The sequence below is a fragment of the Tympanuchus pallidicinctus genome, unplaced genomic scaffold (genome assembly GCF_026119805.1).
Source record: "Tympanuchus pallidicinctus isolate F22 unplaced genomic scaffold, pur_lepc_1.0 scaffold7, whole genome shotgun sequence".
Taxonomy (NCBI): domain Eukaryota; kingdom Metazoa; phylum Chordata; class Aves; order Galliformes; family Phasianidae; genus Tympanuchus; species Tympanuchus pallidicinctus.
Window position 1 is genome coordinate 18085567 of NW_026294791.1, and position 15482 is coordinate 18101048.

At 38.3% G+C, this 15482-nt stretch overlaps 1 long non-coding RNA gene across 2 annotated transcripts in view; it reads left to right on the forward strand.

Annotated features, from left to right (window-relative positions):
• The first annotated feature begins 6294 nt into the window (after positions 1–6294).
• The window catches only part of LOC128072609 (uncharacterized), a 137978-nt gene continuing 128790 nt past the window's right edge, over positions 6295–15482 (forward strand). For both annotated transcript variants that reach the window (XR_008202376.1, XR_008202375.1), the window contains exon 1: positions 6295–6400. This is a non-coding gene — a long non-coding RNA (uncharacterized LOC128072609). The remainder of the gene's footprint in view (positions 6401–15482) is intronic.

Below are 15482 nucleotides of genomic sequence, written 5' to 3' on the forward strand. Positions count from 1 at the left end.
TGGCAAGCTCTTGTGAACAAGGCTTAGGATCAGACACACACACAGTGTTTGCATGAAACTTTTATTTTAAAAATTGACGAATATCAATCAGGTTTTTTTGTAAACTTTTTTTTTTTTTTTTTTTAATTTCTGTTGACTTATGACTTCTTCCACTTAGATCAGTATTTTATTTCCACAGACAAAGACATAGTATACGTAAAATGCCTCTATCTCTGAACATGGCAATGTGCATTTTACCAGGTGTATTTCTAAAAGATAATTCTATTTTCTTTTAGACCTTTTTCTAACAGTATAATTCTCCTGATCTCCATAAAGATACTTCTTATTTACTATGGTTTAAGTGGAATTAGATTGGACCCTAGCACTTGTGTTGTAGTAGTGCTGATTTTAGACAAATAAGACAAAGTTTATTTTGTCTAAGAGCATTAAATAAAATCCACCACACAGGTAATATGAATACATGATGAAGCTGGTCTTCTGTGCATGGGTGGAGAGGCAATCATTTCTGTTCTGTACAGGTAAGAGTGCTGTGTGTTTCCAGCAGAGGGCAGATAAAAACATCTTTTTCAACTTCTGGAATATCTGGGAAGGAAAGTTCTGCTGTATAAGCAAGAGTGGGGCAAATTTATGTATTGCACCAATAAATTATGAATCTGCAAAAAGAACTAAAATCAAAACAAGCCAAACAAGAACCAAAACTTGCAACATCAGTTTTTAACTTATTGCTATCACATTGCCCATTTTTTAACCTTCCTCTGAATATATTTAACTATGACATCAGCTGTTTTGTATCCAGATTTTCCCTTTCTGGTTAGCATTGTAATTTGCTAGCATTATATAAATGATATGTAAGAGGGGAAAATTATAGATACTGCCAGCGTTCTAAGTTGTACAACATCTAATCATTATTTTTCCTTAGCCGAAGATACTGAAGATACAAATTTTTTGCCAGATTTCATCCAGCTGAAACTGCAGCATTAATTTTGTGACTGAGGCACATCATGTGTTCCCCCTCGGACACCCATTATACTCGTTTCCTGAAGCAAAATAAGTAATTTCTGAATCCAGGAATTTCAAATTGGTCAGTTATAAGCAATTTATGTGATCAGTCATTTCAGTATCTCACCGTACTGACTATAAACCAGGCTCTGACGTTATCCAGCGTACAATCTGTGGCTTCCAGGAGAGTAGGAGGATCTCCAGGAGAGTAGGAGTAAATCTTGCAATGAAATTTATTTTCTTCCTGTAGAAATCTGATTCCCAGCTAAGGAAAGTACCTCTTTGGGACCACATGGGAGAAGAAAAATTTGTAGCTATTGGAATTTCACAAGCCTATAGTTGTCATGTAGAGAAATTCAAGAATTGCTGGTACAAGTTAAGAGAGTTCACTACCGACTGCTGATGTCTCAGTCTGCCTTCTTATCTCTTGTATACAAACTACCTTCATTTTCTGCCATCTAATGGGAAGACCATGCAACCTTTGACAATTTGGCTGTAGCTTTGATAAAAAAAATCTGAAGTAGTATTTATCTGAACAGATTTGCCCGTATCACAAAAAAGAAGAAAAATACCCAACTTAGAGCTCTTCAAATATCTAGATGGAATACAACTGTTATTTTTCACTGCATTCCACATCTCCTGGGTAGTGTCCAGGGACTCCAGATAAGACTGTTTTGTCATAGTGAAGTAATTCTGTGAGTTTTTGCAAAGTATCAGTGTCACAGCTGCTAGCAACCGTTGTTACTATATTGGTAAATGAGGGATGTTTCCAAAACCAACTGGACTTTGCCATGTTTGCCTACATGTTGATGTCACTGCTTTTTTATATTAACACAATGTCTACAAGTTCCAGTGGTAGGCGTCTCCGTCTAACTGCAGTACAGTGAAGAACTGCATTCTTAAGTCAGTGAACTATAAATGCAGCAGGGCATCCAGGGCTACTCTGCTTGGATAAACAGACTGACAACAGATGAATTATCTTGTTAATCAAATATATTTGAATCATAGAATCATAGAATTGCTCAGGTTGGAAAAGATCCTCAAGACCATCAAGTCCAACCTCAACCTAACCATACTACCCTGACATTGCCCAGACTGATGGGCTTTAAAAGTCATAATTTCTCTCTTGAAAAAGAATGATCTTTGTCTTTATAAAGTGTTTTTTTAGTATATAGAAGGAAAGGAAAAGGGTCTAGGCTGGATTTTCCACAGTTGGTAGTGACACAGACTTGCTGAGGGGGAATACAGGATAAAAACCACTGTGGCATCGCGCTCTGTCATTGGGTCAGAAATTAGTATCACTGTGTGTTTTTAGTCCCTGTCTTTAGTTGAGCTCCAGCAGGTGGCATCAGTCTGAATAATCAATGTCAGCTATTTTTTTCTTTTACCTGCTTTTCCATTCCGTGTAATTATACACATAATACAAGATCATTTACAGTGTGAATTATTAGCCCTTTACTGACAATTTGTCTTTCACATGCTATTCTTTTCGCAGTAGCTTATACCCTTCTACGCTGCACTAGATTGCTCCTAGAAATGGCAATTAAGTTGAACATGTGAGGCCCAAATCTTCTAAATGAAGCTGGAATGTAGGATGGATGCTGGATCTGGTGTAGGAGGAGACGATTTGGCTGGCTGCATCCCCAGGCTGCTGTCCAGGGAGAATTCAGACACTAAATGTCAGAAGAGCACTCCTACCTGAGCTGCACCTCGAGCAGTTTTGCTTTACTTCCCTCACAGCTCAATTTAGTATCACGTCTATCCAGTTTCATGGCTTGAGAGAGCTGAAAGTTGAATAACAAATCTTGAGGTATTCTGTTTCTGTGGAGGTTGGAAAAGAGTAAGGGATGTTCTGTAATAGAAGCAGATTCCTCTAGCAAGAAAAATGAAGAGTATTTTAGTAAGGCAATAAAACAGGTGGATATCAATTCATATGAACTCATTGCCTGCATGACAGAGATCCTAGCTATGCTCATTCTTTTATGAAATCAAGTAGATAAAAAGAACCCTACTTTTCCTATGAATTATTGATGCCTTCTGAATTACCTTTGCACTCTGCTATAACTAAGAAATATAACTATGGGAATGGAGGATGAAAATGCTTCAGGAAAAAAATTCTGGAAAAGAATGTTGCTGTAAAAGAAGACTATTTTCAAAATGAAATGAGACCATCTAAAACACTTCCAGTTGCCCTGTATTTCTGTGGCCTATGAATTGTAACTCAGGTGTAAATCTGTCTCTGCTTGGAGCCATTGGGAGAACACAGCTGCTTGGCTGGATCCTTTGGAAGTCTGGTCACTACCACACATTGTGCTTAATGACTTACTGATACTGTTTTTCTTGAATTATAAAGAACATTAAGGAACAGTCATAAACATCTTTCCTTTCTTGCAGTTAGTGGTGATCTTTGGCAGCTGTTAAACCCTTGGGATATTTACTTTTGTGGTTTTAACCTTAATGAACTCATTAACTATAGGCTTTTAAGATATTAACTTCAACTACCTGATAATTGGCTGATGTTTTAATTGCCTTTCTATAATACAGAGTTTTGGACATTTCCTGTAGCCTTACAAGATCTCCATGACTTGCTTGTTTTTTGAGCAAAGAATATATTTTTTCAACAGTGTTTCCTGTATCCAGGGCTTTTCAAATTTAACCACAACAATTGGTAAATATTTGAATATGTTTGTGGAAATTGTAGATCTGGTTATTTGGCAAAATCTCAGGGGCTTTTAAAAAAGCATTTTAGTGTTTCTCAATCTGGATGCCTGGAAGAAGTCCAAACAATAATATCCTCCCATATCATCCTGCACAGCAGCGGAAAGTCATACTGTTTCTATGACAACAAATAGCTTTTTCATCTTCCCCAGATCAGTTCTCTGAATATAGTAGCCTATATAACAGATTAGTGGGATGACAGCAAGCCTTCTGGATTTGAAGGTATACAGGTGCCTGTAAAGGTTCATATTTCTCAGGCTTTTATTATGCTAATTCTGCAGTAACAAACCTTGACTCCAGTGCAGCAGGGAGATACCTGAAAGAGCTTCAGGTTAGGTAGCTCAAGCACTGACAGCAATCTATCCAGTGCATGAATTCTATCCAGAGCTATAAGTTCACTTGCTCTGCTGAGAAGTGACCTCTGTGCATTGGTTTATCTTATTCAAATGCTTCACAGTAAGTTACAAAGAAGCTCCAATTCAGAATGAAGTTTTTCTGAAAGTTAGAAAAAAAAACAAAAATTTTTTTGTTATCTCCTAACTTGTATTGCAGTAAAACAAAAACAAAAACAAAACTTCAGACTAAGAACAAACTTTCGCATTTTACTTATGTCTTCTCCTTCCTCATTTTTGAGAATGCTTTATATAGTCTTGTTCCTCCTGAATCTCCACTGAACATTTCTTTTGCGGTCTCACTTTGTTGAGTGAATGATAAAGTTTCAAGTTGCCTTACCCTTTCAGTATCTTCTCTGCTACTTTTGATCCTCACTATTTCTCCCTCATCTTTCAAAATTCAGCATTACTGGTTATTCCTCAAGCCTGTATCAAGCATCTTCTCTGGCTGTGTCTGCCCTGAACACCAATGCTGTGGCAGTAGCCTGTGGGGAATTGCTGGCTGTTCTTTCCACTGTCTGGCAGGGAAGGTGGCAGTGCTGTTCCATGCTGATAATGTGGGCTCACTGTCCTTCAGGCACCTCCTCTATCTACCTCTTGGAGCTGCCAGAATTAATGGTAGCTATTTGAGGACTCTTTCTAGATGATGGGTCCCTTGCAACAGCTAAGAGAGCAGACAGGCAGTTTGCAGCCTGTCTTTTCTGTAGATGGTGGTATCTACAGCAGTTGGCAGACATGGCTGCACTTACCTTCCTTTTTCACTCCCCATTCTGAACAAACACATTTCTTATCTGCCTGTTGTTACAGCTTTGGGAAAATGTTTCTTCACAGCCTAACAGGATCAAAATACTGATTGCTGGCAGCAAGAGAGAATCTTTTGTTTTGCATTGCCTATTTTAAGTTTCAAAGAGAATGGGTTGTATCAAAGATAACGCTAAGTAGGCTGGTGTTAGCATTGTGTGCTGTGGACACTTAACTGTGTTTTACAAAGAGACCTGTTTTTTCACCTGTTTTTTTCTTCAGTACTTGATGTACGGTATTTATTGAAGCCCTTCCAAATTATAAACTAAGTCAAGGAAAAAGTTTCCTTGCACTGTTTTCTAAACAAGCACTCTCTTTTATTAAAATACTGATGAAGTTGCAGAAGACATAAATGAACCAACTGGATAATGGAGGCTTTTCATGGAGGAAGAGCAATTCCAGCACTGTGTGTTTTACTCCAGTATGTATGATATTTTCTTAAGCACAAACATGCCAACCGTACTCCACATTATGTTCTGGATTTTGCACTTGATAATGGTGGGTGTAATTAGTAAATGAACTGGAATACACAAAGCAAAATACAATAGTATTCCAGAAGTAGTGACGGTCCTCTGAGCCACAAAGTCATGCTAGCATCCTACTGAAATTCAGATCAGGTATTTAGACCTGGAAAATGAATGAAGACACAGAATGAAAAAGAAAGATGGGGATTTCAGTATTTTTAATCAAAGTCTCTCCTAGACGAATCTGGCTGTGCTTCTTTTTAAGAAAAAAAAAACAGTCTTACAGGCTCCTGAGTAAACTTATCTTCTTTATATTGAAAATTCCTTATTCTGGGAAAAGTTGAACTACCTGGAAATTAGAAGGGAGGAATGTATCACAGCATGAGAGAAACACTGTTAACCTCCAATGTTTTCCTGACAAAAGAGCTGGAGAAAAATGTGAGGTGGCAGCTTGATAATATGAAAGGCAGGTGAGGTAGGATTGTGATACAGCAGTAAGGTGTAGTGAATAAAGCACCATCCAATAGGATTGGAATTTTCTTTTTTATCTCTGCCTCTAATTTAATTTTTGGAGAAAGAGTACAAACATTCAGTTACGCATGCTGTAGATGCTAGTAGTATTTTTGCACTCTTAAAGGCTGATCCATTTGTAGCACCAGAAGTATTTATCCTGACTTTGCTGGCACTCAAATTCCACGTTGCAGACCTAACATATTTCTCTAATTGCTCTGTAAGGCCATTGAAGTGGACAACTGAAGACATTTCATAGCCTGAGTGCCCTGACTTCTGAACTATTAGATATTGTATGGGAACTACTGAATTGCAGCCTGAACCTCTGATTTATCATCTGAGGCGAGCAATGAGTCAGCCATGGGAGCACAGGTGAAGGCAATTCACCTGTGCTGCTGGAAGGGGTGAAGCCCAGCTCCACCTCTCCTAGACCCACTTAAGAGCTGACTACTGGTGGGGAAGGATCTCTTCTGGATTTCCCCTCCTCTGGAGTTTCATAACAAGCTCAGGATGTGGGTAAGCTCTCTATCTGTTCTCTTTTGGTATAATGACTGCTTAGCTAAACTCTCTGGTGTGTTTCATAATTATAACATTTGTGTATTCATTGATTATACAGATATGGAGGTAAAGGCTACGCTTTTTCTGTTTTTACAGATATAAATCTGTGATGCACACTCAATGATGCCCTACTGTAGAGATTTGACCCTGTATCAGCTTAAGTGGGAAAATGTTTTTTTTTTGTTAATAGCAACGTGTTTCGTCAACTCCTACTACTCTTCTGACTGCGAGATGAGGAGTGAGCTCAGTATCTGGTTCTATAAATGTGCCTGTTGTGTTTCAAAGTAATGATGCATTGAAGAGAAAGTTCATTTATTTATGTCATTTGTCTCTCTGTGGCTGAGGAATGAAGCACAATTACGTTTACATACAAGGGAAGAAACAAATGTTCTTTGATAGAATTAATTTTGAAAGATGCCTACTAGAAGATGCTGTGTCAGCAAAGATGTTCCAAGAGAGATGGACTGTTAGAGAAGGAATTGTCAGGGGAAATGTGGTGGAGCTCAAAGGATTGTGTGGGGTAGTAAGCATATGATACTTTTTCATTTGCCTTCTGTCCAGACTTAAAGAAAAGTAAAACAACTTTCCTGGTTGCAACCTAGAACTGTAAATCTCACGAATACAAAATATGTAGATAACACAAGTACATTTGTAATCATGGTTTGTACAAGCAGATAGCCCATTTCTGTAAGCCTCTTGAGGATACTTGCAAGTGCAGTGGTGGACTTTGACCTTGCCTATATGTTGTATCAAAAAAGGAAAGTGTAATCAGGAGGTACTGACTTCAAATGAAAGGTCTGATAATTCACTAAAACCTCTGCTTGATGTGTAGCCCTCTAAGCACAAACAGTGATGTATAAGGAATAATCTTGATTAAATCTGGTGTGTCAAATTCCTGCTAATACCATGTTTAATGGATTACAGTGGAAAATAATAAGCAAGAAAAACCACAGGAGTAACAGTGTGATTCTTTAATTATGCAAGCAGTAAAAAGGTAAGCTATTTCATCCTAATCAAAGTTATTAGCAGCTAAACAAAATGTGAATTGCTGTTTTGTTTTTTAATATGAAAGTAAGTCAACTTGAAAAAATTCCTCCCAGTGATAGGTGCATGACATGGAAACATTTGTTGAACCAGTGCTTATGGAAATAGGGCAAACACTGATAGCTACCCAGCAGCACCTTCTTGAGACTTGCCTATGGCATCTTGTTATAGTTTCTCTACCACAAATAGAGCTAGTAATTAACAGCATGAGGCAGCCACCTGCTTCACCACCCACTGTCACTTTTGACATACTCTTTCTTACTTTAGTAAATTAATAATGATTCAGTCAGATCTGAATTGACTGCTTAGGATTTTAGCCAGTATGTTAAAGTCACAGCTATATCTTGGGAATGTCTGTGGAATTCACAACTCTTGGGAGAGGCACAGAGAAGCCTGTAGCCTGTTCATTCTTTCTGTTGGTTCTTGAATGGTATGTGCTCCCTTGGAGCCTGCTGTGAGATATGCAGATTTAAACCAACCCTTAGTTGCAATCTAAGCCTGGTGCAGAGTCCTTGAGCATTTTCTGTATATGCCCTGAAGTATATTTACTCCTATGCTCATAAATAAATAACAAAATGCCTTTTTGAAATGTAAGGCTGCACCACAAGAACTTCTACTGAATCCCCAGCATTGCTGAAAGCGTGACTTTCCTCATCGTGAAATTTGTAGCATTTGGCTAACCATGAACCGAACCAGAAGCCCTTTTTTATAAGGAGCAGCAGCATTAGCTCCCCTCCCTTAGCTCTTTGTGGTCAGCCATTTGTCTGCTGGCAGGTTAGAACCACCGTGAACATCTTTTCTCCAAAGTACTCACCTAGGATATAAACTGTAATTTCATTATAACGGATATTTCAGTAAGCTTGTCTCATATCTCATTCCTGTCTCCAGAAACATCATTCTTATAATACAACTCCCAAGCACTGGAGGGAAAGAAAAAAAAAAAAGAGCTCCAAAATTTTTTCCATCTTGCTCTATTGTTGCTTTAGTGCGGATTTGCAAGTGAAATTTAACAATCTCCCCTGTATTTTTTGTGGTATGTGGTGTGTTGTGTGACGTGAGGACTTCCAATACTCAGAGCTCATTATGGCATAGCAGATTCTGTCATTTGGTATGAAGTTGTTCAATTGTGTCGTACAGCTGGTGATGTCTAATTCATAATGAAGTCTGCTTTCGTGTTTACATGACCCTTTTGTGATAGAACTGCATCAACAGTAAGGATACGAATGTAGCTCGTATCGAGTGGTAAAGACCTATGAAGTATGTAGATATATAGAGTGTTAATTCTCTAGAAATATAGATAAAGAATACTCAACAAAATGAAAATTTCAATGGTTGTGAAAAACTCTGCTTTCTTTTTTGACTGCTGGGTTTGATCTCTCTCTGATCAATCACATCTCTCTGATGTCACAGCATCAATCTGGGTTATTTTTGGGAGGTTGAATCATTTTAGGTTTGCATTGGCTACTTAAAGAATAAAAGTCTTGTACGTAGTTTTAGGTGCACTTATCTGTGAGATTTTGAGGGAAGTGTCCATTCTTTCTGTCTTTAAGATTGATGGGAATAGAAAGATACACGTCACAATTTCTCCATCAAGTCCTTTTAGAAGTATTATTTAGGACTGATATAAACTCAAGGGATTCTGAAAACAAGGTAAACCATAATTGATTTTTAAGCTTCTCTCTCCATGAAATTGTATCTTGTAAAAAAATAAATCAGTTATGCTTATACAACAGAATAGCAAATGTTTCTGCAAAGAGGAAAAAGAGATGAAGAGAAATGAACCAGAGCTGCTGTTCTCTTCCATGCTGCCAACCCTTGCTTTTCATAAGTGGCATCAATAAAGAGGCAAATAGCAGGAGGAATGCCAGTTTGTAAGGGCATCTCTTTAAATCTAGTTCATTGTGTTAGACCAAAGGAACAGTCTATTGGAATGGATCCTCAATCTCTTGAAAAGTTTGTGAACTTCTGATAATATGCCAATGATCTCACCTGGTACTGGGGGAGAGACACTCATGAATTTTGTGGAATTTTGTTGTCCATATTCTTGTTGGGATTTTCTCACTAGCACATGTTTTTCTTACAACTTTCATTCAGTAACTGTGTTGTGTTATTATGGAGACTAAGGGACAAACTTATTTTTTTTATCCATGGCCCCTGAACGTTTTTTTTTGTTTGTTTGCTTGTTTTTAACTTAACCTTAAGTGTCATTTAACTTTGATTCTTTTTTTTTTATTAAAAATGTTTTACTATTTCTATTTCATTAATTAACTTTATTAGAAAATCATATATGAATTAGATCATAATTGATCTTGAATTAAAAGCTCTTGCTGATGAAATGTTCTAAAACTGACCAGCTGTGAAATTAGCTGCACACTGTGTCATTTCCCAAACACTGTCAAGTAAGTTGTTACTGAGTTAATTGCTCCAGACTTAATTGCTCAGACTTAAAATGCTGAGTAGTATTAATGCTTGTATAGGTTAGGCTGTTCCTTCCTAATGTTTACTAGGTTTGTCTGTTGTGGAAAGGAAAAATTAGAAAATAGGAAGAAAATTAATTTTAAGAGGTATTTGAAAGTCCATATTATATTGCACTCAAATCCTACTTAATAAGGGATTAAAGACATGTTTGTTGTGCTAAAAGAGAGTTGGACAAGATTTGGAAAATATTCTATTCTTTCTTTACTGAACCCTGCTGTTGAACTAATTCAGAAACTGCAATCACTGAGTTAAGTAATTGCAGTTTCTCTGAATTAATCCAACAGCAGGCCTCAGAAAATGTGCAGCACTCTTAGAAAGAAGGTGACCTTTAGTTTCTGGTTCTGCTGAAGTATCTTAGGCTGCTGTTACAAACGTGCTTTGCTAGGAAAAGGGCAGAAATTACTTTTTTTTTTGTAATTTTAAACTAGTTGAAAATAAGCTACTGACAGTGAACCTCAACAAAGGCAAGGAAAAACGCAGTAATGGAGGAATTGTTAGGATGGAAGATATATAAACTATCTGAGTCATTTAACATACATGAGAGGAGTGTTTCTTAGAGGCATCTGCCAGTTAGAATTTCCTTTGAGTTCCATTAGCTTTCATGTTTTTGTGAAGCACTGCTTTTGCAGATTGAGGAACGGATTGATTCTCCTTGGGTTGGAAAGATGTTTTCTTTTTTCCCAAACTATACTCAAGCACAATCTTAGATGTATTCTGAGTATCTTCTAGATAAGAAAATAATTTGTTTTCCTTCCTCCAAGAGATGTTTGAAGTCTTGTTATTTAGTTAGGTTGCAGAAGTGGAGCAACCTTTCCCACTTGTCAGTGAAGTAGCAGCTGGACTCTATTTTGTTCTAACTCCCTGACCTCTCATTCTCCTATAGCAGCTGCAGTGCAGATTGCCTCCAGCTGATAAGTTGTTTGTCCTCCTTGTTTTTACCCTCACTCCATTCACCTAAGGTATGAAAAATCTGAAATATCTTTTTCCACAGTTTAGCTGAATGACGTTCATAGTTCTCTATCTTGTAAGATTTTTTTTTTTTGTGGGGTAGATTTTATAAGAATTTGTATGGATGCTTCTACTAGCATAGTAAGATGCATTTTTCTCTGTACCTTGCAGCGTGAGGAAAAGATTTAAGCCATAAGAAAGCTTAAAAAATCCTAAATACAGAGCTACTAAACTATCATGTAGGAAAGACTTAGGCATACTAAAGTGTGTAAATTTTGTAAAATTTTCAGAAAAGATTAATTTTCTATTTTCCTTTAATCAAAATGAAATTAAAGATATCTTGATGAATAGGGACACTAATATAAAATTAAAATTTATTTCTAATTGTCTTCAGTTCTTCACAGTGAATGATATGTCTTGAAACATGAGCTTCACAAAGCATTATTCCACTGCTTTTTTCAGAAGAGTTGTGCCAGGTGTCCTACAGTGCTGATAGCCCCTAATGGCCCTGACCAGCTTCACCTGAGTCCTCCCACCTGCTGCCTATTTAAGGCAATCTGCTTTAAACTTACAACTGGCCTTAGGTCCTCGTTTGAGAAATGTTATAGGAGTGTTGTTCTCCATCCTGGCTGTAGTTGGCGCTGTTCTTGTCTGCAGGTTCTGGTGGACTAGGCAACAGCCTATTTATGTATGTTCTGACTTAGCTGCAGACCTGTCCCATCGTTATGGCCCCGTCTGCTTTCTTTGGGCAGTATCTGTCATGAAAATTTGAGTTCACTATCTGGCTTGATGGTGATTTTCACCAACATACTTGTGTGGGGTTGAAGGTGGATGCCATCTCTGGAGCTGCTCTTATCAAGTGTTGTGTGGTGAGCATTGTTATAACATAACCCCTGTTCCTCTGAATCATTTCACTCCCTCTGTTGAACCTGTGTTTTTGTACACCTAGTATTTTCTATTACTTAGCTAGTTTGAATGCTCATACTTACTAGAAAGGAGAGTGTGTGAGCACAGTCCTTCATTTCTTTATTACTTCAGGAGCATAAATAAGCAGTTCAGTGTGTGTGAGGCAGCTCCAAGAAATCAATGAGCGTTAAGGAATTCTGTTTGTTTTAAAACAAGAAATTGCAGCAGAAGTTCTACGAACTCAAATATTTGAAGGTTTATATTAGTCTGCTAGTTCTTGAATTTAAAGCATTTTATCTACTACTCTGGACCACTGACTCTTAAACTTATCATACGTTAGCTTGATTTTCAAAATATTTGTCTGTACAGTCTGATTTCAGAATATGAGTCTGTACAGTTAAAAGTAAGGTATTCAAACAAATTGAATCACTGGGGTCTGAAATACGCCTTTATCCATCTAGACTCCTTGGTTTATTTCTTACAGAAACATGAGGAAAAATACTATTGTATCACTTCCTTGGTGATTCTGTGATTCTATAACTTAAAGCAAATTTACATGAGTGAAGCATCCACAACAGAAGTGTAATTCTGCTACAGAATTAGAAAGTACTTCAGTAATGGGCTTTAATTTGTTACCAAGCTGCTAAAATATATATTCTATCAATAAAGCTATATTATTTCATTCTAAAAAGTGAGTGTGAAGATGAACATAAATGCTTATTTTTAACAAGCACAGTTAGTTTCACCCTTGTTCCTTTCAGCTTGATTATGCTGAACAGGGCTGGAACTAGGGAATTAACTAGAGCTGAAACTGTTGCTTTGATAAAATATACTCCAGAAAATGTCAAGGGCCCTTCAGGAAAAGCAGTGAAAATACTAGTGATTTCTTTGTGTTGCTTCTGTAGTCTGGAGAGGATTAGTGGTTATAGACTTGCTGCTGGGATCAGAGGGAACCTTTAAAATACTATGGGGAAGAGGAGAGACTGAGCAATTTGCTGGGACTGCCTAAAAGCTGCTTTGGGGACTGATAGGAAAGCGAAGGTAAATGAGAGACTTAAGTAAGCGAAAGCTGTCTTTGCCTGTGGCTGATGCAGAAATAACTGAGTTGATTGAGACTTACTATTACTCTTAAGCTTAAATTTTAGGTAAAGGTCGATGTGTAGAACATGAATAAGCAGTGGAACAATTGCAAGCATAATTGGGGCTCAAAGCTTAGATGAGCAGACCTGTAAAGCATCCCTGTCAAGACAATTCTCTATAAGGGCTTTTCAGTGATCACTTCAAATTATAATTGCCTGTCTCTATTTGCAGTGAGTGTTTACATGTGTTCAATATCTATTCTGTTTTATCATCTGTTAATTGGCTCTGACTTCTGTCCAGAGGACTATTTCTCCCTCAGTAGGTAGAAAAATGTATAATATGAAATGGTTGTAGAGCTGCTTCTTTTTTTTTTTTTTTTTTTTTTTTTAAACACTGACTTAAACAGGCATTTATCAGTAGCACTGTGTTTGTTTGATTATTTCTTGGTCTGTTCTGACACTGATTCTAGGTATGTTTGTAGTTAGACAAACATGCATCTTGAATTCAACTTCTAATTTTTATTGAAAATCTTGCTTCGTTGGCTTGAATAATCTAATTTGATATATTGCTCTACCAGGTCTGCCCTCCATGAAATATGTCTTAACATCCTGAAATGTTATTTATGAGTGCAGCTCTGCATCTTGACCATGTATGATGGAAAGAAATGTGAGCTTTTAGAAATGCTGGAGCTTGATAGCTTGCTTTCTGCCAATTCTTGTGGCTTGTGAAGTCAGATGAATACATTTGGCCAGAAATAACCCTACCTAACCCTGCAATAGCCTGTTTTTCCAGAGAAAGTGGGGCTTTTCCTGAATACTTGGTATTCTTAAGTAACATCCCACAGTACTTTCATCCCTCCTGATACTGGGTATTATGTTATGACTCCCCACCCCATGTAGAAGAAGCCACCTACAAGGTAATGTATTTTCACATCTGGCTTTTGATAAAGTTCTGTGATATTGTGTCACTCCACTAACACAAGCTCTGCATTGATTGCCTTGCTAGTCCTGTTTTCAGTGTTTAGATCTAAAATGTGAAGCAAGACTGGCAGAGGTAAATGCAATTGTATGCAGAGGCTTCTGAATATGTACTTCAAAGTCCAGATAAATATTTATGGATTTGCAAGGCAAACTCAATGTTATGCAGGAGCCCTGGCGGTTGGTTCACATGTCCCCTTCATTCTGCAAACCAGAGATGGTTAAAGTTTAAAATTAATGACATTTTGCTGGAGATGTGTGGTGAGTTGACCTTGGAATGCAGCAAAATGCCCAGCCCAATACTCATTTACTCCTCCTCCTCGTGCAGCAAAGTGAACAAATAGCAGGGAAAATGCTGTAGGGTGGAATAAAGATGAGGAGATTGTTCTCCAGCCATAGAATCATAGAATCACCAAGGTTGGAAAAGACCTAAAAGATCACCCAGTCCAACCGTTCACCTATTCCCAATAGCTCCTACTAAACCATGTCCCTCAACACAACATCCAGTCTTTCCTTGAACACCCCCAGGGTTGATGATTCCACCACCTCCCTGGGCATCCATTCCAGTGCCTGACCACCCTTTCTGAAAAGTAATACTTCCTTCAATCTTGGGGAAGATAAAATTTGGGAAATATTAATATATATTAATATATATATTTCTAATTTATTGTCTATTAAGATATCTGAGTGTTGAGGAACAAAACCCTACTTCTGCATGATGTGGGTGGCGTTCTTGTGGTCAGCCTGTAACAGCTCTTCTCTGCCAAACCTTCATCCTCATGCATTTCCCCAGCTTGAGCGAGGGCCTTTCCCACAGGCCACTGTCTTTAAGCCCTCCCCCCGCTCATGGTGTCCTCATGGCTATGCTGTGGTTGCTTCCCCCATTGTAGTCTTCTCCACAAGCTGTGGGGGCTTTCTGATCCAGAGTCTGAAGCATCTTCATGCCTTGTTCTCCAACCTTACTGGATATGTGCTGCAGGCTCCCCTCACATGTGCTGCCTTTTGTCTTTTCTTAATGTTGAGACCAAGGCTCAGCTGCCCCTCAGTGGTGGGGTCTCTGTGGAACCATCTGGAACCCTCCAGAATGAGCTGTGGCAGGCACATGGCAGCCCAGGCCTCATGTCGCAGGGGCTGCACCTGTGGTTCCTGCTGCCAGCCTCACCCTGGAGATCTATTACAAGATGTGTGGCAGAACTTGTCCCAGGACTGCATTGATCTGAGGCTGCCATGAGGTATTTAGTTTGGGGGATTACCACGGCCATGATGCCTGTTCTTCCTGTTGCAGGGCAGCAGTGCAGACTTACAGACTTGTGTGATTAGTGTGGTGTGAGAACCCTGCTGCTTCTCTGGGTGGCCTGGCTTGTTAGTGGTGGGCACCAGGTATTCTCCTTTGTGTTGTGCTAGCTGTAGCTTTGAGTTTAAGCAGTGAAATTTCTCTGCTATATATCTCCTGGTTCTTAGTCAAAGACGACTCGTGATGCTGTGATCCAGCACAGTTAGAAAAGTGACTGTCATTTATGGGTTTTTAGCCCTGGCAGCTGTGGGTATAGGTGTTGTCTGTTATTCTGAGAGACTCATATCATGCGTACTATGTCTTGATCTCATGC